We start from the raw sequence: 20,146 nt of genomic DNA, 5'->3' as shown, positions 1-20,146 counted from the left end.
GAACTTGGGTTCCATACTGGGCCCTGACACTTGGCATCTTTGTGACCCTAGAGATGAGTCATTTGGCTTTTCTAGAACTCAATTCTAGAAATGAAGTATATTGAACTACTTGGCCTAAGAGTTCCTGATCAGCTCTAAATTATAACTTTTTGATCTAATTGAACATTTTCTGTGGGCTTCCTTTTGTTTTAGAATGCTATAAGTTATACAAACATAATATGGTAGGTATAGTAGAATAAGTGCTGAATTTAGAGGCAGAGATCATGAATTCAAATACTATATCTTTTGCTTACTACTGGGGCCTTGGATAAATTACTTAATTCCCCAGACCCTCTCTTCATCCATAAAAGGAACGGAATAGACTAAGTAACCTTTATGATCTCGTCAAACTCTAAATCAATTGTTGTTTCCATGGTCATTCCCTCTCCTTAAAAAGATTATAACACAATCACTAATATTATGAATCTACTGTATGTATCTTATTAAAAGAAAAACAATAATATAACCATATTTTTTCTCATTTTCATCTGTATCTTCCCTTCTACCAAAAACATAGAAAAAGTGGAAAATAACCATTCAAGTTGGGCTTTGGTTTTATAATTAGGGGTCAGCTTTTTTCCATTCCATGCCCCCCTCTTCCTAGCAAGTTTTAGCCATCATTGACCATGACTTAGCAATATGGCATGCCAGGCTTGAATTGAATCATTGGGTCTCAAGGAAGTGAGTAAGTTCTTGTAATGGATCCAGGGGCTAATAAACAAGCAGCCCAGCTGGATCCAATATAATTTATCATGAGGAAGAGGGTAAGGCCACTTCTCTTCCTTTTAGTGAAAATTATACCTACTGGTTCATTAGTCTTCAAGTGACACTGGCCATCTCTGTCCTAAGGTAACCTTGGATGAATGGTGAGCAAGGTCTGGAATCCTTCCTTTTTTTCCACTTATCCAGCTACCTTCTTCCTAAACCATCATTCAGAAATGGTCAGACCATTGGATTGTGGAGTTGATTGTCTAATGGCCTGAATAATAGGCAACCTTGTACATAAAATGAGAGAGTGGAACTTTCATTATCTCCATTAGAAGCAGATACTATGGGTCTTCTGATAGGAGGCTCCTTAAAGGATGTTTTGGAATTGCATACTTCTTGAACAAAGTTTCTTCAGTGATACAGTGCGTCCAGGATTCATGAAAAGAATCACCATGATAGCATTCTGGGGTTTGCCCCAAGATATTGGTTAAACACAATGCCATGAAATGTCTCTTTATATGTCTATGACAATCTGTGCCACTGAAAATTCCCCATTTTTGTGTCTAATTAATGTGAACACTGGGTGGAAGCTTTTTTTGCTTTTCATTCTTTCTGATTTTAAGGATCCAGATATTAAATTGGGACTTGGAATGGATTACTTGCTTCTGATAGGGCTGAATCTGTGCTTTCTAAATCTTTGTACCTTAGGCTGTCACTATTCACATACTCTTTCTAAAAAAGTCTGTGGTTCACTCATGGCTCATGTGTTGACTTGTTTTGCTTGACTACACTTCATATTGAAAGAGTAAGCTTATATTGATGGTAGAGGGAGTTGGTGGGTAGTGATCAGAGATACAAAAAAGAAAAGAAAGCAAAAAGCATTAATTAAACATAAAACAAATAAGAAAAAATTAAGAGAGGGATCTTCAGAGAAGGTGGGTAGGGTTTTTTCTTACTACTGTACATTTTAAAAATCTGGACATAACAGAAGTTTAGTTTTGTAAACAATTGTCTTTTGTTTTCTATATAGAAATGCTTTTATTTTTTTTAATATGTCATTTGTCAGATCGAGGTACATGACCACCATGTTATTTCTTGAATCATGGGGAAACAGTATAAATGAGGTAGAATACCTGAGTCTGAATTGTGATGCCAATGCATAATAGCTATATAGTACTGGGCACTCAGCCTTAGTTACCTCGTTTGTGAAATAAGGATAAAAATACCTGCACTATATTTCATTATTCTGACTCATCTGGCCTGGGCTCTGAGGAGACCTTGATATAGGCCTAGTGAGGACTATAGCTGGGAGATGTCCATGGTGCTGATTTAACTTCTCTTCTTTGGTAGTGGGGAATACTGGAGTGATGGAGCAAAGGAAACATTTCAAGCCCTAGAACAGATGAAGAAGAGCAGGAAAACTGTCTTGCATCAGGATCTGGAGTGCAGAGGAAAGAGCCAGGGGTGGGAGGCAGAATTGAAGATATGTGTTAAGCAAACACAAAATCTCATTCTATTAAAGAAGTTAGTTAAAAAGTTTGGAAGAAATTTAGATGTGGGCACATTCTCATCAACTACCTTGGACTCAGACCAGAAAACATGCCCTGAAGGACTTCACTGTTTCAGCACCAGAACTCCTTCCCCTCATGAAGTCCCTGTTGTTCTTTTTGGTGAGTGCCTTCCATTATATTCCATCTAGGCTAACTCCAACCATGCTTTATTTTAATCCCTACTCCCACTCCAACTCTTCTCTGTAGAAGAGACTTTATAGTCTCTGTATTGACAGGGAATTTGGTGAGAGGATGGGTTTCTGAACATTCCTTCTTTACACTGAATCCTATCATCCCAAGACCAGAGAGCAGGAAAAAAGAGTGGAGTCAATGGTGCCTGCTACTGGCTGGGAAAAAGGGGAAAGGCAGGTAACAATTATAACTATTCAAAATGGACTGTCATTATGGAGGTATTGAGATCAATATCAGTGGATGTTTTCTAGGTTGGAGACCATTTGGGTATGTGGTAGAGAAAATCCCTTTCATGTAGGGATTGGACTAAAAGGACTTTAAGGTTCTTTCTAACTCTTGCATCTTTTGATTCTAGGAACCAAATGAATTAGAAGTCAAGTAAATAAAGACTGGTGGACTTGAGTGTTCAAAACTCTGGACAAAATTAGGTTTCTATGATTTTATTAATTTTGAGTTGTAAAGGACAAGATCTAGATCTATCTCCTCATTTTACGTAGGGGAAAACCCAGGAGGCCCAGGGAAGTTAAATGATTTGTTATGGTAATGCCGCTTGTTATTGGTAGAGATGGAATTAGAATCCTGGTCTTCTGAAATCTTATGCAGAAAACTTTCTACCGTCCCATTAACTGGGCTATTCTCATCTCCACTGACATGATTAATTGGGAGTATATTGCAGTTTTCCTCACTGCTCATTACACTACAGCTGTATTGAAAACAAACATTTTCATTTAGGCTGGCTTCCCACCGCCCTCTGTTCTCCTACATTCTGGGCATTTAGTTCCCTTGCCTCTGAACAACAGCAACATCTCTCTGCCTAAGTGATGGGTAGGGCACTAAAGGGAGTAGGAGAGCTTGGCTGAGCTCAGTGTTCTCAGGCAATTGGTTTATTGAACACCTGTGGGCTGCACCTTTGGGGTGGACTAAGGAGAGGAAATTCTGTTGCTTCCCAGAGGCTTTTATACCAATATCCAAGATACCAACTCTCATTTGCACTTTCTTGGATGGAGTAGGGGCAAGTTATTTAGGATCACAGCCAGTAGAATGACTACGGGCATAAATGGGAACCTGCCTAGACTCTTCTGGTTATAGTTTTAATTCATAGAACAGGAAAATGACTAAAAGGCATTTGTCTTTGCTCAGGACAATAATTCTATTCTAGTTTATAACTAACCATATGAGCCAGGTAGGGTAAGAGAGGGGGACATATGGATGCCATCCAGTTTTCCCCTATTTGTTGAGTGGTATTTACCAAAATTATCCAGGTGGCATTAGTCTTGTGGGCAAATGTAGCCCTGAGTCAGTTTTTCCCTTTTCAGGAAAGCAGACATAATGTAGGTTCTTAGGCTCCTAGATTTAGAACTAGAAAGTTCCTTGGGGGTCATTAAACACAACCCTTTTAATTTAAAGATAAGGATACTGAGGCTCCCAAAGGTTAAATCACAGACCTAGTAAATAGCTGAGACCAGATTAAAACCCAGGTATTCCTGATGCAAAGTTCATCTTTCTATCCATTCTACAATGCCAACTCCCATAAGTATGGACACATGTAACTGATGATAGCAGAGTTGGTGGCCCATTTCTACCACCTTAGGGTTTGGAGTCCATTCCTTATGCTATTGTAACTTAGTCATTTTCAGTTCTGTCTGACTCTTTGTGACTGGGGGTTTCCTGGTAATATCTTGTTGTCGTCTAAGATGTCAAGCAGCTCATAAAAGATAGTCTGAAATTGGAGCCGTGGGTTAAAAAAAAAAAACACCTGGGCAAGTTCTTCACTTTTTTCATTTCAGTTTCCTCAACTGTAAAATAAGAGGTGACTTTATATGTGGCCTAGATTACACTGCCCCCACCCTGGTTGGTTTCTTTTAGCTCAAAATCTTTGTTCCTGATAGTTACCATTCTTAGCCAAGATTTCATGGTTCTACTTGTGAGCTGAAGAGGGAGAGCACCTATTCTTCCCCTTACATGCTTTCCAAATGATATCTTGGGGAGTTATATAAATAATTTTGGAGATGTCCATGATGAATAAATAAGTGATACTTAGGGTTGGGAACATTTCAAAACAATTCCCTATCTGGGCTTTCTGAATCTCTTGGTTGTTCTTTATGAGGACAACAGTAGAAGCTAAAACACATATTTTAAGTTTTTGGTAAGTAGCACAAAATTGAGTGTTGCAGAATGGTTTATTCAGATTTCTTAACTGTCTTATACAGGATGGAAAAACATATTGTTTACCTAAAAGACAGAATCCCAAGTAATTATTAATCTGTTTAAAAAGTTTGATGATCCATAGAGCACTCTGCTGGGTGGTATGAGGAACTTAATGGTAGATCATGTATAGTCCATGTCTTTGAGGAGACTACAGTCTAGTAGGAGGGATAAGAGATGAATAATTCTCATATAAGAGATAATGTGTGAATGTGCTCAGGTACCCCAGTGGTAGCATAATGAAGACTGATTGGTAGCCAGGCTGGTCTTTACCAGCAGCATTCTCTGTCTCTGTCTGTCTGTCTCTTTATCTTTGTCTCTCTCTCTCTATCTGTCCCCCTCTTCACATCTGTCTTCTCTCTCAGCACTGCTGTAGTTGACTATATATACAACTATCAATCAATCAACAGACTTATTAAGTTCTTACTTTGTACAGTGTCAGGCCTTTTCTTAGGGCATTGAGTATAAAAACACAAAAATGAAATAATCCCTGCCCTTAAGATGCTTATACTCTATAGAAGGCCTTATAAACATATATAATATCAAAAAAAGCAAAAATAATAACTAGTATTTCTATAGTGTTGTAAGGTAAGACACAGTTATTTTATTTTCACAACAATGCTAGTAAAAGATTTCATTATTATCTCTATTTTACAGGTGAGTAAACTGAGGCCAATAGAAGTCATGTGACTTGATCAGGTTCACACAGCTAGTAAGTGTCTGAGTCTAGTTTTGAACTTGTATCTTGGGGGGAGGGAAGGACAAAGGATTTAGGGAGATCAGGAATGGGGCCTCACATAGGAGGTGGAATCATTGGATAAAACTAAGGATCCTAAGATATAGAGATGAAGAAAGAGTACATTAAAAAGGCCTGGAGACAAGAGATGGAGAATTATGTATGAGGAACAGCAAGAGGATCAGTGTGGCTAGACTGAAAAGTGTGCAAAGGGGAATTAATTGGACCCAAGCTGTGAAAAGATTTCAGTGCTATGTTTAGCAATTTCTTGGTTACTCTCAGGTCAGTAAGGAACTACTGGAGTTTCTTGAGCAGGGAAGTGATTGTTCACAACCATTTCTTTGCATTAGTAATCCCACCTTGGCAACTATGTGGAGAATGGATTGGTGTGGAAAAAAGGGTGAGATAGGGAGTTCTGTTAGTGAGCCGTTGTTCAGGAGAGGAGTGATAAGGGCATCAATGGGAGTGGGAGCTGTGCCCTTAGACAGAGGTTTGAATGTAAGAGATATTGAGAAATTAGAATGGACAAGACTTAATCACTGATTGCATATGAGAGAGATAGTAAGAGAGGAGTTAAAGATGACACCAAGGTTGCAAACCTGAGTGACTAGAAGGATGATAATGCCTTCAATAGAAATGGGGAAGCTTGAAAGAGGAGCAGGTTTGGGAGAGTAGGAAAGATAATGAATTCTTAGAGGCAGCAAGGTAGCATAGTGAATAGAGCACCAGACCTAGAGTCGGGAGGACCTGATTTCAAATTTGACCTCAGGTACTTCTTAGCTGTGTGATCCTGGGCAAGTCACTTAACTCTAATTGACTAACCCTACTCTTTGTAGAAAGGAAAACTGAACCAAGCTCTGGATTTCTGCCACTGTGGTGGAGCAGACAGCAGTTAGAATATTAGAATGAAGATTGATGGATAGCGATGACAGTGGGTAGGGGGAGGGGAGACTTAGAGAGTGACAGTTGCTCCCCAGGACTCTCTTTCCTGGCCCTCAGACTGAAAGCAGTTCTCTCTCCCTGTCTCTGGATAGAAGTACCTCTGTTCCTGGATTATTCCCAACTGTGTTCTCTACCTGGATTCCTGTGATCATGTCATAGAACTAAAGGATTTAAGGGAAGTAGTTTGAACTGTAAGGGCCCAACCAGCTCTGAAGCTCAAAACCTTTTCTTCCTCTTGCTGTCTACTGTTAAAGACTTTGAACTTAAGAAAACTAGCATATATTAGCATATATAGGAATAAAGAAACCCTCCACCAGCCTGTGAGGCCTGGCCTCAGCTCAAAAGCTGAGAGAGACTCAAACCCAATCTGGGGCAAAGTATAGGGCAATTCCTATTCCCTCTTCCCTGATATCTTCTCAATCTAGACTTGTTCTTAAATTCATCTCGAGTTAAATAACCCACAGTCAGATAAGAGGAGGACTATCATTTCAGGGGAACATAAAGGGAGCTGAACCTAAGGACAGCCATTCAACCATAAACAGTCCTTATTGGACCCTGCAGGGCAACTTTGGTCTGGGGGGAGGCTTGTCCCTCAGGGGGGTCTGAGCTTACCTGCTCTGGGTTAGCTTCATTATCAATCAATAGAGAAGATGTCCCCTCAGGTTATTACAGTTGGCCCATTTCTTGGGAACCCCATTTTTCACAGACAGCCTCTCAGCAGGGGGTGTCTCTCCTTTTACATCACCAGCATCCATATTCCCTCTATCCCTGCAACTCCTCCATTCCCTGTTACAAACCCTCCTTATCCCCTGTCCTTCTTCAAATCCACATCAATTCTTTAACTCTTACATCTTCTATCCTAGAATTGATACTAAGAAAGTAGCTAAGAGTTTTAAAATAAGATAAGTAGTCATATTTTTGCCATGATGATGTTAAGATGCCTTATGGAGCATCCAGCTTGTGGTGGCTGACATGTACAGGTTGTGCTACATTGAAGTGATCTGAAGGCTAAAGAGAGAGGGAGATGTTGGGATTAGAGAGAAAGCAGGGTCTCTCTGGGTGGAAAATGTGTGTGTATATAGATTGACAACATTGCTTTGTGTGGCTTTGTGAATTGATTGGAAATCAAAGGCAGGTGATTCTTGCTATTTGTACCCCCTGAAGTCAATAGCTCTCCCTGCAGGGAAGGTCGAAAAGGTTGGATCACCAGGTAATGAGATAGAGACCATGTTACCCAGCAGTCTCACCAGGATGACTATACTATTTTTTTTTCCTTTGCAAGTCTCATCAAGGGACTAATTAGCAGAGTCTTTGCCTATCTTGATTAAACAATTAATTATCTAAAGGAAACTATCAGATTTCTCAGGTTGTGGACACAGGTAAAGTAAGTGATTTTCCGGTAATTTCTTTTTTTTTTAAACTCTTACCTTCTGACTTAGCATCTATACTACTTATTGGTTCCAAGGCAGAAGAATGGTAAGGGATAGGCAATTGGGATTAAGTGACTTGCCTAGAGTCACACAGCTAGGAAGTGTCTGAACCTAGATTTGAACCCAGGACCTCCCATCTCTATGCCTGTCTATTAATCCACTGAGCCACCTCACTGCCCATAACCATTTTTCTGATGTCAGTTAAAAAAAAAACACATATCAGTTCACTGTTATTAAAAGTAAGATCATGCTAATTGGTCTTTTAAAAAAAATCAGGGCAGAGAAAGAGGCATGGTACATAACCAGAGCAATGGCTTGGAAGTAGAGTTTGGACTCAATTCCAATTCTGCCATCAATTAGTTACATAACCACAAATAAGCTCCTTCTTTCCCTGGCCATCAATTTAATTGAATAAATACATAGCTATCATTTATGTAGCACTGACCATGTGCCAGGCACTGTGCTAAAATTTTATAAATATTATCTCATTTTATCTTCATAACAATCCTGAAAGGAAAGTTTATTATTTCTCCTATTTTACAGATGAGGAAACTGAGGCAAACAGTGGGTAAGTCACTTGCCCAGGGTCACATAGTAAGTATCTGAGGCTGAATGTGAATTCATGTTTTCCTGTGTTGTGTTTTCTGAGCCTCTCTGATTTATTACTCATTTAAATGATAGACACTGGGCTAGATTCTAAGAGTACTAAGACAAAACAAAACCATTTCTACCTTTAGGGAGTCTATTTTCTAACAGTGGACCCAACAAAAACCTATATAAGTGAAAACAAAATATATACGTAGTAAGTTCTAGAGGATTGGCACAGGATGAACATGGAGGGTTATTCATTAATAATAGAACAGGGCTTCCAGAGGGCAAAGTAGAAGGATAGCAGAGAGTCAGCTAAGGACCCCAGAGGGATGGGATTGGCATGGTTGTATGAGAAATCAGGGAGCAGCGATCAGGGCTCAATTTAGGCAGCATACAATTTAGAACTACAGGATTCTGAGTAGACCCATAGAGCAGAAGAGAGCCATATCCTTTCTAGTTGTGAGGGTAATAAGACCTTAGTATCTTTGGGTGTAAAATAGGGGGATTGGGTTGGATTATTGCTGAAATCTATTACATTTCTGACATTCTGAAGCTTATCAAGGTGGAGAAAAGTGCTTTACAAGGTCTTTTACCTCCCCTCCCCCATTAAAGCAGATTATAGATGAAGAAATTTGAAGAATCACTTATCTATCTTGCATTCACTTTGCATTCATTTTGTATATATAGCTATATATGTTTGTCCTGGCCATCCACATAGGAAAGGCCAAGTGGATGATGAACATCTGTTGTCTTAGTTTCAACATGCATTTGAATAACACCCCATAGAACTTGTCCAACAATATGTGTACCTGGGACATAACAGTACAGATGGACAATGAGCTGGGTCCTGAGTTGAAAAGGAAGATAGCAGGATGGAAGGCTTTCAGGAAATGGGAGAACTACTTTATTAACTCCAGGAATTCCCAGGGAACCTTGGCTCATCTTTTTAATACTAGCATTTTACCTGTGTTACTACAGAGTAATAAGATGTGGAACCCTACAGCCCTTGAAGAAAACAAAGAAGAGCAATCAAGTGTTATGGGGTGGATTTGAGGATGTTGCAAGACATAATCCATGAGGAATCCCAAAGAAAAACATCAAGGATTTGAATGGCAGGAAGAAAAGTTGGACTGGTGATATGAGCAAGAGTTAGAGAGGGCAGAGTGCTCCATTAGTACCTTTGCAATGTTTAAAGGAAGGTGGGGAAGGTCTCCAACATGTTGGGTGGCCTCCATGTGGCAAGACTTTTGGAGAACATGGACAGGTGTCATAGAATTATATGGCATGCTTAGATTAGTATGTAAATCCTTCAATGGATGCAAGGGAAAGAACTATTTTATTTTTTGAATCCTCAGCACTAAGCACAGTACTTGACACATAATAGACACTTTAGAAACACATGTTGTTTGATTGATTGATCCAGAAAATTACTTTAACTATCTATTAATGCATCAATGATTATATCTCACATATAACTTCACATCCAGTTAACATAGAGAGAATTTATGACTCTTAATCAACCTGAGAACTCTGTGGATTAAGTACATAACTGAGGTCAGTTCAATCATGCCTATCATATCACTATATACTGTAGGTCAGAGTTCCAAGGAAGATTGTAAAGTTATCCTGAGCCGAATATATATGATGGGCATTCTGGTCTTACTGTGAGAATGTGTTTTGTGAGAAATAGCTTGGTTGAGTTCCTTTCTCACTTATTCTCTCCCTCCCCCCATATCCACCTCCTGTTTCTTTCTCTGTGCTGAATTTAGGAAAGTGGGAGGGAAGTCCTACCCACATTAAAGAAATGGTGGAGGAGATGATTGGTGGGGTAAAATAACAAAGAAAAGAAAAAAAAGGAAGGAGACAATGGTGGGAACTTGGAATGATCCCTGGATTTTGGCCATTGTGAATCAGGTTCAGTTAAAAAAAATTAGTATATGTTACCCTGGGCAGAGAAGAATACTTCTTGAAATATTTTGAGTCTTTTAAAGGAAATATAATTTTTGTGTCAATAGCTGTCTAGTATAATGCTTAGCTTTGCTTTGGACACTAATAGCAATAGGAAAATTGCTGTTTATAGCTTTTTTTTAAAACCCTTATCTTCTTTTGCCTTAGAATAGATACTGTGTATTGGTTCTGAGGCAAAAGAATAGTATGGGCTAGACAGCTGGGGTTAAGTGACTTGCCCAGCATCACACAGATAGGAAGTGTCTGAGGCCAAATTTGAACCCAAGACTTCCCATCTCTAAGTCTGGCTGTCTATCTGCTGAGCCACCTACTTGTCCCTGGTCTATTTTTCTCTATTTCAAGGTATGATCAGGAACAGTAAAATGAAGCCAACAACATTGTCTAGAAAACAGTAGCCTAATCTCTGGGTGTAAATCTTCATGCTATTTCACCCTAGAATAAAACCATCCATTGAATATCTATATTTGAAAGTTCATATTAAAAATTGTTTTCCTCCATCCCACAATCATTTTCCAACTTCCTCTGAAGTCTTCCTTTGTTTTTTAAAAAGGAGTTAAACAAAATCGCCAATAACAAAGTCTATTCTTAGAGAATATATCATTCTATATCATTAGAAAATCAGTTTTTTTACCAGGAAAAAAAAATGAAGAGTGTTTCAATGTCAGTCCTCAGAAACCAACATTGGCTATTCCACTTGATGTGAATTTTATGATGTTTTAGTGTAGTATTTATTATTCTAATCATGTTATATCTTGTCCTCCTGGTTCTGCTTTATTCTTTTCTGCACTAATCTATATGTTTTCCCAGCTATTCCTCCTTTATTCATATTCATAATTCCTTGTGGTTCAATATATTACATAATACTCACACACCACAATGTGCTTACTATTCCCTAATTGTTCTGCTCTCCCCTAATTAATGGAGATCCATTTCATTTCCAGGTTGTTGTTGTTGTTGTTTTATATAAACTGCATTAAGTACTGGTATGGTCTTTTGTTTGTTTATTCATCATTTCTTGATCTTGCCATCTTTTATGTCCTTGGGCTATATGTCCTGTAGTGGCATTGCTGAGTCAAGGTTATGAACACTTTAGTGATTTTTCTTGCATAATTTCAAGTTGTTTTCTAGGATGGGTGGGCAATTTATGACTCCATGCAAAGTCCATTACAGAGTATTTCTATATTCCTATAGTCCCTCCCACATTACTTATGCCTGTCTTTTATCATTTTTTCCAATATGATGAATGAATGAGGTAAAACTTCATTTAAAAACCTTTTCTTATGTGATTTGAAATATTTTTACATAGTTATAGTAAAGACTTCTTCTTTGCAAACTATTCATATTCTCTTGACTTTTTATCAACTGGGGAATGACTTTTAGTTGCATATATTTATATTAGTTCCATATGGAATTTTGGATTTTAGACTTTTAATAGTTCCTCACTGTAGAGACTCCCCCTCCTCCAATATATATAGCTTCTCTTCTCATTCTAGATATTGATTTTGTTTATAAACTCTGTATTTTCATATAATTGAAATTCTCTTTTTGTCTCTTATAAACTCCAGTTTTTGTTAAATGTGAATTTTTCCTGAACCATACTTTTAAAAACTTTTATTCTCCTTTTATTATTATTAAAACGTTTTTTTAATTTAGATTGCTTATATATTTGTAGTATAAGTTTGTGATATGAAAGGCTTTTCCCAACAAAGTGCTTTCTAATTTTTCTGTCAGTTTTTTTCGAATACTAGGTATTTACCCAGCATTTGGTTTTTCTAGAGCAAGAGGCAGTTTGGTTTCCAATATATGGCAGCTGCTGAGTGAGTCTTTTTAAAATAGCAATGATGAAAATGTCATTTAAAGACAATGGCTTGTGTCTGTGAGGCTTGACATTTTGATAATGAATTTGTTGTCACAGGCAATTAAATATAGTGCTGTTAGTATTCATAAATTCCGGTAGAATAGCAAGGTGATTAAAGATTTCAATTAGCACTAGATAGGGAAGGAAGAGAGGCAGGTTCTGATTGTCCTTAAAGACAGCAAGCATGGGTGATGAGTGTCAAGGATCAGAACCAGACGTGGACAATAGGTCATTCATGTCTCTCCCTCCACCCTGACATTCAGTCTAAGGGAGAATGTGTAATGGGTAAGAGAACATTTCATTTTGTCCATTAACAATGGAAAAGTCTCATGTCTTTCTTTGAACCAAGGAGATGCATTAGACTTCAGGCTCCTCTGTGGTTTGCAAACTATGATAGGTGGGCCAAATTCAGTTTTGAGTTAAGAATGGTTTTTTACATCTTAAAATTAAGTTTATATATATAAACATCAATCTTAGCTTTCCTAAGCACTTTGGACGATAGTTTTTCCTAGAGATGATTTCAAAGGTCCTTTTCAGCTCAAAAATTCTACCATTCCACCATTCTTTGAAGTTAAATTCTTTTGGATTGGTTCATGCTGACTACCACCTTCTTCTAGATATTTTCCCATCCATTGATCTGTATGGCTCTATTTTCTTTTGTCAACTTTTTGACCACTCTTTAGTTTTTTTTTCACTCATTCACATCTTTCTCCCATAATCTAATCCCAGGTAACCCATTAAGGCTCTGCTTCAGCTCCTTTTTTCTTGGGCCTTTTTGATGTCAGCTCTTCTGGGTTCACAACTATACTGATAATGCCTCTATTATATATCCAGATATAGTCTTTCTCCTGAATTCTCATATCATGTCTCCATCTGTCTTCTTAGCTCCCACAATCCATTAACTCCCAAACAGAATCTATTCTCTTCCCCCTTAAACTTATCCCTCTGCCAGATTTCTTTATTTCTGTTGCCAAAAACTGCTATTCTTCCAGTCATTTAGGCTGGAAACCTCAACTCTTCCTTCATTCTCATCCGCCATTTTCAATAATTGTCATGTTCTATCAAATCTTCTACAATATCCCCCTTATCTATCCTTTCTAGTACATGTATCCTGCCTCTGACCTAGTTAGATCCCTTTCCCCTGTCACTTGGGCTCACTTAGTCTCTAGGAATTCCCATCTCTAATCTATGCATTTTACATGCATCTGCCAGCAGAATCTTCCTAAAATACAACCCCAATTCTGCAACTCCCCTGCTCAAAAACTCTTCAGAGGTTTTTCATTGTTTCTAAAGCAAGGCTCTCCACAATATTGCTGTAAATTATTTTTTCACCTGCATTTAATATTATTTTTCTTCTCACCTTTATATTCTTGTCAAATTGGTTGACAAGCTCTTGCTAAGGTGGAAAGACCAATGCCCACATCCATGGTTTCATGCATGCTATTAGCCATGTTTGCATTCCCACTGCCTCTCAGAATCTTTCAAAGATTAGCTCAAGGATACCTTCTCTATACACTATTGCTTAATCTCTTCTCTCTCTCCTCAGATTGTCTAAATGAACTTTGGGTTTTTCCTTTGCCCTCATTACAATTTAGCTTTTATATGTCATCTTTTTTTAAAAATAATATTTTATTTGATCATTTCCAAGCATTATTCATTAAAGACAAAGATCATTTTCTTTTCCTCCCCCCACCCCCCATAGCTGACGTGTGATTCTGCTGGGTATCACATGTGTTCTTGATTCAAACCCATTGCCATGTTGTTAGTATTTGCATTAGAGTGTTCGTTTAGAGTCTCTCCTCTGTCATCTCCCCTCAACCGCTGTAGTCAGGCAGTTGCTTTTCCTTGGTGTTTCTACTCCCAAAGTTTGTCCTCTGCTTATGGATAGTGTTTTTCTCCTAGATCCCTGCAGATTGTTCAGGGACATTACACCACCACTAATGGAGAAGTCCATTACGTTCGATTATACCACATTGTATTAGTCTCTGTGTACAACGTTCTACTGGTTCTGCTCCTTTCACTCTGCATCACTTCCTGGAGGTCGTTCCAGTCTCTATGGAATTCCTCCACTTTATTATTCCTTTTAGCACAATAGTATTCCATCACCAACATATACCACAGTTTGTTCAGCCATTCCCCAATTGATGGGCATCCCCTCGTTATCCAATTTTTGGCCACCACAAAGAGCGCAGCTATGAATATTCTTGTACAAGTCTTTTTGTCCATTATCTCTTTGGGGTACAGACTCAGCAGTGCTATGACTGGATCAAACGGTAGACATTCTTTTATCGTCCTTTGGGCATAGTTCCAAATTGCCCTCCATAATGGTTGGATCAGTTCACAACTCCACCAGCAATGAATTAGTGTCCCTACTTTGACACATCTCCTCCAACATTTATTACTTTCCTTTGCTCTCATGTTAGCCAATCTGCTAGGTGTGAGGTGATACCTCAGAGTTGTTTTGATTTGCATCTCTCTGATTATAAGAGATTTAGAACACTTCTTCATGTGCTTATTAATAGTTTTGATTTCTTTATCAGAAAACTGCCTATTCATGTCCCTTGCCCATTTATTAATTGGAGAATGGTTTGATTTTTTGTACATTTGATTTAGCTCTTTATAAATTTGAGTAATTAAAACTTTGTCAGAGGTTTCTATGAAGATTTTTTCCCAATTTGTTGTTTCCCTTCTGATTTTAGTTACATTGGTTTTGTTTGCTTTTTAATTTGATGTAGTCAAAATAATTTATTTTACATTTTGTGACTCTTTCTAAGTCTTGCTTGGTTTTAAAGCCTTTCCCCTCCCAAAGGTCTGACATGTATACTATTCTGTGTTTACCCAATTTACTTATGGTTTCCTTCTTTATGTTTAATTCATTCACCCATTTTGAATTTATCTTGGTGTAGGGTGTGAGGTGTTGCTCTATTCCTAATCTCTCCCACACTGTTTTCCAATTTTCCCAGCAGTTTTTATTGAATAGTGGATTTTTGTCCCCAAACCTGGGATCTTTGGGTTTATCATATATTGTCTTGCTGAGGTTGCTTGCCCCAGTCTATTCCACTGATCCTCCTTTCTGTATCTTAGCCAGTACCAAATTGTTTTGATGACTGCTGCTTTGTAATATAGTTTAAGGTCTGGGACTGCAAGGCCCCCATCATTTGTGCTTTTTTTTCATTATTTCCCTGGATATCCTTGATCCTTTGTTATTCCAAATGAACTTTGTTATGGTTTTTTTTTCTAAATCAGTAAAGAAATTTTTTGGGAGTTCAATGGGTATGGCACTAAATAGATAGATAAGTTTGGGTAGGATGGTCATTTTTATTATATTGGCTCGTCCTATCCATGAGCAGTTAATGTTTTTCCAATTGCTCAAGTCTAGTTTTAGTTGTGTGGAGAGTGTTTTGTAGTTGTGTTCATATAGTTCCTGTGTTTGTCTCGGGAGATAGATTCCTAGGTATTTTATTTTGTCTAAGGTGATTTTGAATGGAATTTCTCTTTCTAGTTTTTGCTGCTGAGCTGTGTTGAAGATATATAGAAATGCTGATGACTTATGCGGGTTTATTTTGTATCCTGCAACTTTGCTAAAGTTGTTGATTATTTCAATTAGCTTTTTGGCTGAATCTCTAGGATTCTTTAAGTAGACCATCATGTCATCTGCAAAGAGTGATAACTTGGTCTCCTCCTTGCCTATTTTGATGCCTTCAATTTCTTTTTCTTCTCTAATTGTTACTGCTAGTGTTTCTAGTACAATGTCAAATAGTAGAGGTGATAATGGGCATCCTTGTTTCACTCCTGAACTTATTGGTAATGCATCTAGTTTATCGCCATTGCAGATGATATTAGTTGATGGTTTTAGATATATACTGTTTATTATTTTTAAGAATGATCCTTCTCTTCCTATGCTTTCTAGTGTTTTTAATAGGAATGGATGTTGTATTTTATCAAAGACTTTTTCTGCGTCTATTGAGATAATCATGTGGTTCTTGTTGGTTTGCTTGTTGATGTGGTCAATTATGTGGATGGTTTTCCTAATATTGAACCAGCCCTGCATCCCTGGTATAAATCCTACTTGATCATGGTGGATGACTCTTCTGATCACTTGCTGGAGTCTTTTTGCTAGTATCCTATTTAAGATTTTTGCATCTATATTCATTAGGGAGATTGGTCTATAATTTTCTTTCTCTGTTTTTGACCTTCCTGTTTTTGGTATCAGTACCATGTTTGTCTCATAAAAGGAGTTTGGTAGAACTCCCTCTTTGCTTATTATGTCAAATAGTTTGTATACTATTGGGATTAACTGTTCTCTGAATGTTTGATAGAATTCACTTGTGAATCCATCGGGCCCTGGGGATTTTTTCTTAGGAAGTTCTTTGTGTCTTATTGGATTTCATTTTCTGATATGGGATTATTTAAGAATTCTATTTCTTGGGGGCAGCTGGGTAGCTCAGTGGATTGAGAACCAGGCCTAGAGATGGGAGGTCCTAGGTTCAAATCCAGCCTCAGCCACTTCCTAGCTGTGTGACCCTGGGCAAGTCACTTGACCCCCATTGCCTAGCCCTTACCACTCTTCTGCCTTGGAGCCAATACACAGTATTGACTCCAAGATGGAAGGTAAGGGTTTAAAAAAAAAAAGAATTCTATTTCTTCTTCTGTTAGTCTAGGCAGTTTGTATTTTTGTATATATTCTTCCATATCACCTAAATTGGTGTATTTATTGCCATATAATTGGGCAAAGTAATTTTTAATGATTGCCTTAATTTCTTCTTCATCGGAGGTGATGTCCCCCTTTTCATCTTTGATGCTGTTAATTTGCTTTTCTTCTTTCTGTTTTTTAATTAGATTGACCAGTATTTTGTCTATTTTGTTTGTTTTTTTTTCAAAGTACCAGCTTCTTGTTTTATTTATTAAGTCAATAGTTCTATCACTTTCAATTTATTAATTTCTCCCTTAATTTTTAGGATTTCTAGTTTGGTTTTCTGCTGGGGGTTTTTAATTTGATCGCTTTTGAGTTTTTTTATTTGCATTTCCAATTGATTGATCTCTGCTCTCCCTAGTTTGTTAATATATGCACTGAGGAATATGAATTTACCTCTGATTACTGCTTTGGCTGCATCCCAAAAGGTCTGAAAGGATGTCTCACCGTTGTCATTTTCCTCAATGAAATTATTAATTGTTTCTATGAATTCTTCTCTAACTAAACGATTTTGGAGTATCATATTGTTTAATTTCCAATTAGTTTTTGATTTGGTTTTCCATGTACCATTACTGATCATTATTTTTATTGCCTTGTGATCTTAAAAGGCTGCATTCATTGTTTCTGCTTTTCTGCAGTTGTATGCCATGTTTCTGTGACCTAGTGTATGGTTAATCTTTATGAATGTGCTGTGTGGTGCTGAGAAGAAGGTGTATTCCTTTTTGTCCTCATTTATTTTTCTCCATATGTCTAGTAATTCTAATTTTTCTAAGATTTCATTCCCTTCTTTTACCTCTTTCTTATTTATTTTTTGATTTGATTTATCTAAATTTGATAATGATTGGTTCAAGTCTCCCACTAATATGGTTTTACTGTCTATTTCTTCCTTCAATTCTCCTAGTTTCTCCATTAGAAGTTTGGGTGCTATATTATTTGGTGCATATAAGTTGATTAGTGATATTTCCTCATTATCTAAAGTCCCTTTTAACAGAATGTAATTACCTTCCCTATCCCTTTTAATCAGGTCTATTTTTGCTTTGGCTTTATCAGATATCATGATTGCAACTCCTGCCTTCTTTCTGTCAGTTGAGGCCCAGAAGGTCTTACTCCATCCTTTAATTCTAACCTTTTGGGTGTCTAACCGCCTCATGTGTGTTTCTTGAAGACAACATATGGTAGGGTTTGGGGTTCTAATCCAATCTGCTATTCGTCTACGTTTTATGGGTGAGTTCATCCCGTTCATGTTCAAAGTTATGATTGTCACTTGTGGACTCCCTGGCATTTTGATATCATTCCCTAATTCTAACCTTTCTTCTTCAGCTCTACCTTTTTAATCCAGTGATTAATTTTAAATCAGTCCCCCTTGTCCCCTCCCTTGATATATTTCTCTTTCTAGCCCCTCCCTTTTTGTTCCCTTCCCCACCCCCTCTTCTTCCCTCCCTTTTTTATCTTCCCTCCCCCTTCCCCCTCCTTGGTTTTCCCTTCTCCCTACCCTTGTTGGGTAAGATAGAATTCAAGATCCCAATGGATCTGGATGTTCTTCCCTCTTAGAGTTGATTTCCCTGAGAGTAAGGTTTAAGTAAAAACTGTCTTCCTCTCCTTCTTATAGGAGTTTTCTTCCCCTCCCCTTCCCGTGTGAATCTTTGTGTGAGAAAGATTATTCTATTTGGTCTTTCTTTTCCCCATATTTACACATTACATTTCCCCCACATATTAATATACATAGATTAATATAAATATAGTCCTTATAGAAGAGAGTTTGAATAAAAGAAAAAGATAACATTTTCCTCCTTTTCCCTTTCCTTCATATTTACCTTTTCAGGTATTCTATGCTCTTTTTTTTCGATATCGAACTTTGTACAGAGCTCTGGTCTTTTCTTTGCAAAAACTTGGAAATCTTCTATTTTGTTGAATGCCCATACTTTCCCTTGGAAGTATATAGTCAGTTTTGATGGGTAGCTGATTCTTGATTGAAGGCTCAGCTCTCTTGCCTTTCTGAAAATCATGTTCTATGCCTTACAGTCATTCAGAGTGGAACTTGCAAGTTCTTGTGTGGCCCTGATTGGCATTCCTTTATATCTAAATTGTCTTTTTCTGGCTTCTTGTAAGATTTTTTCTTTTGCTTGAAAGCTTTGGAATTTTGCAATTACATTCCTGGGAGTTGTCTTTTGGGGATTTAGTGTAGATGGTGTTCTGTGAGCTCTTTCAGTGGCTATATTGCCCCCTTGTTCTAGAATCTCTGGGCAATTTTCTCTGATTATCTCATGTATTACGATGTCGAGTTTGATGTTTATTTCTGGCTTTTCTGATAGTCCAATTATTCTTAAATTGTCTCTTCTCCCTCTATTTTCTAAGTCTATGACCTTCTCGGTGAGATATTTTATGTTCTCTTCTAATTTCTTGGTCTTTTGGTTTTGCTTTATTAATTCTTGCTCGTTTTCTTCCAGTTGGCTGATTCTAACTTTTAAAGCCTGGTTTTCCTTTTCAGTTTGGTCAACCTGGTTTTGTAGATGCGTGAATTTCTTTTGCATTATTTCCCACTTTTCCTCCCAGAAGGCTTCCATCTTTTTGATCATTTCCGATTCAAATTCTTCATGGGTTTGTGGAGAGTTTCTGTTTCCTTTGGACGGTTTCAGAGCATTTACTTGTGTTTCCTCTTCTATCTCTTCTGTATTTTGTATTTTTGCTTCATAAAATGTGTCCAAAGTCTCCCCCTTCTTCTTGTTTTTCTTGGAGTGTTGAGGCTTTTCTGTGCTGTTTGCCATCTCTATCTGAGTGGGGAGGTCTAGCTTTTCTTATCTCTGTCTGGTGTTCAGAGGCTTTAGCCCCAGGCAAATTGTCCATTCTCAGGTGTTTCTGCTCTCAGTTCCCTCCAGATGCTTCTTCATTGCCTTACTCACATGCTCTGAGCCTGGATTGGCACTGTCCCCAAGGTATCTCAGAGCCTTTGTGGGCCAGAGAGGCCTGCACTCTGAGGGGGGAGGGGCCGAGGCTTCCCGGAGCTCCAAGGGCTCCTGATAGGATTAACTTCGGTTGGGTTGGATTGAGTGTGTCTTAAAGCAGGGACCTTCCCTGAGATTCGGACAGAAGGATCCAGCCAGGGGGCTACAGGTTCCCCTCTGTCTCTCTCAGTTTCCCGGCTGTCTGGTTGCCCCTGCTACTGGCTCAGGTTGTTTTCAGGATGTAGCTTTCAGAATAGCCGGCCCTGGGGTCCTTTTGCTGGCTCTTAGGCTC

The 20,146-nt window shown here is 38.1% G+C and overlaps 1 long non-coding RNA gene across 1 annotated transcript in view; it reads left to right on the top strand.

Annotated features, from left to right (window-relative positions):
• The window catches only part of LOC103093076 (uncharacterized), a 41,199-nt gene that overhangs the window by 14,949 nt on the left and 6,104 nt on the right, over positions 1–20,146 (top strand). Inside the window, exon 2 of the long non-coding RNA XR_001625285.2 lies at positions 2,098–2,417. This is a non-coding gene — a long non-coding RNA (uncharacterized LOC103093076). The remainder of the gene's footprint in view (positions 1–2,097; positions 2,418–20,146) is intronic.

Source organism: Monodelphis domestica, chromosome 5 (genome assembly GCF_027887165.1).
Source record: "Monodelphis domestica isolate mMonDom1 chromosome 5, mMonDom1.pri, whole genome shotgun sequence".
Classification (NCBI taxonomy): domain Eukaryota; kingdom Metazoa; phylum Chordata; class Mammalia; order Didelphimorphia; family Didelphidae; genus Monodelphis; species Monodelphis domestica.
The sequence above is the reverse complement of the archived record's forward strand: the minus strand, read 5'-3'. Positions and strand labels throughout refer to the sequence as shown.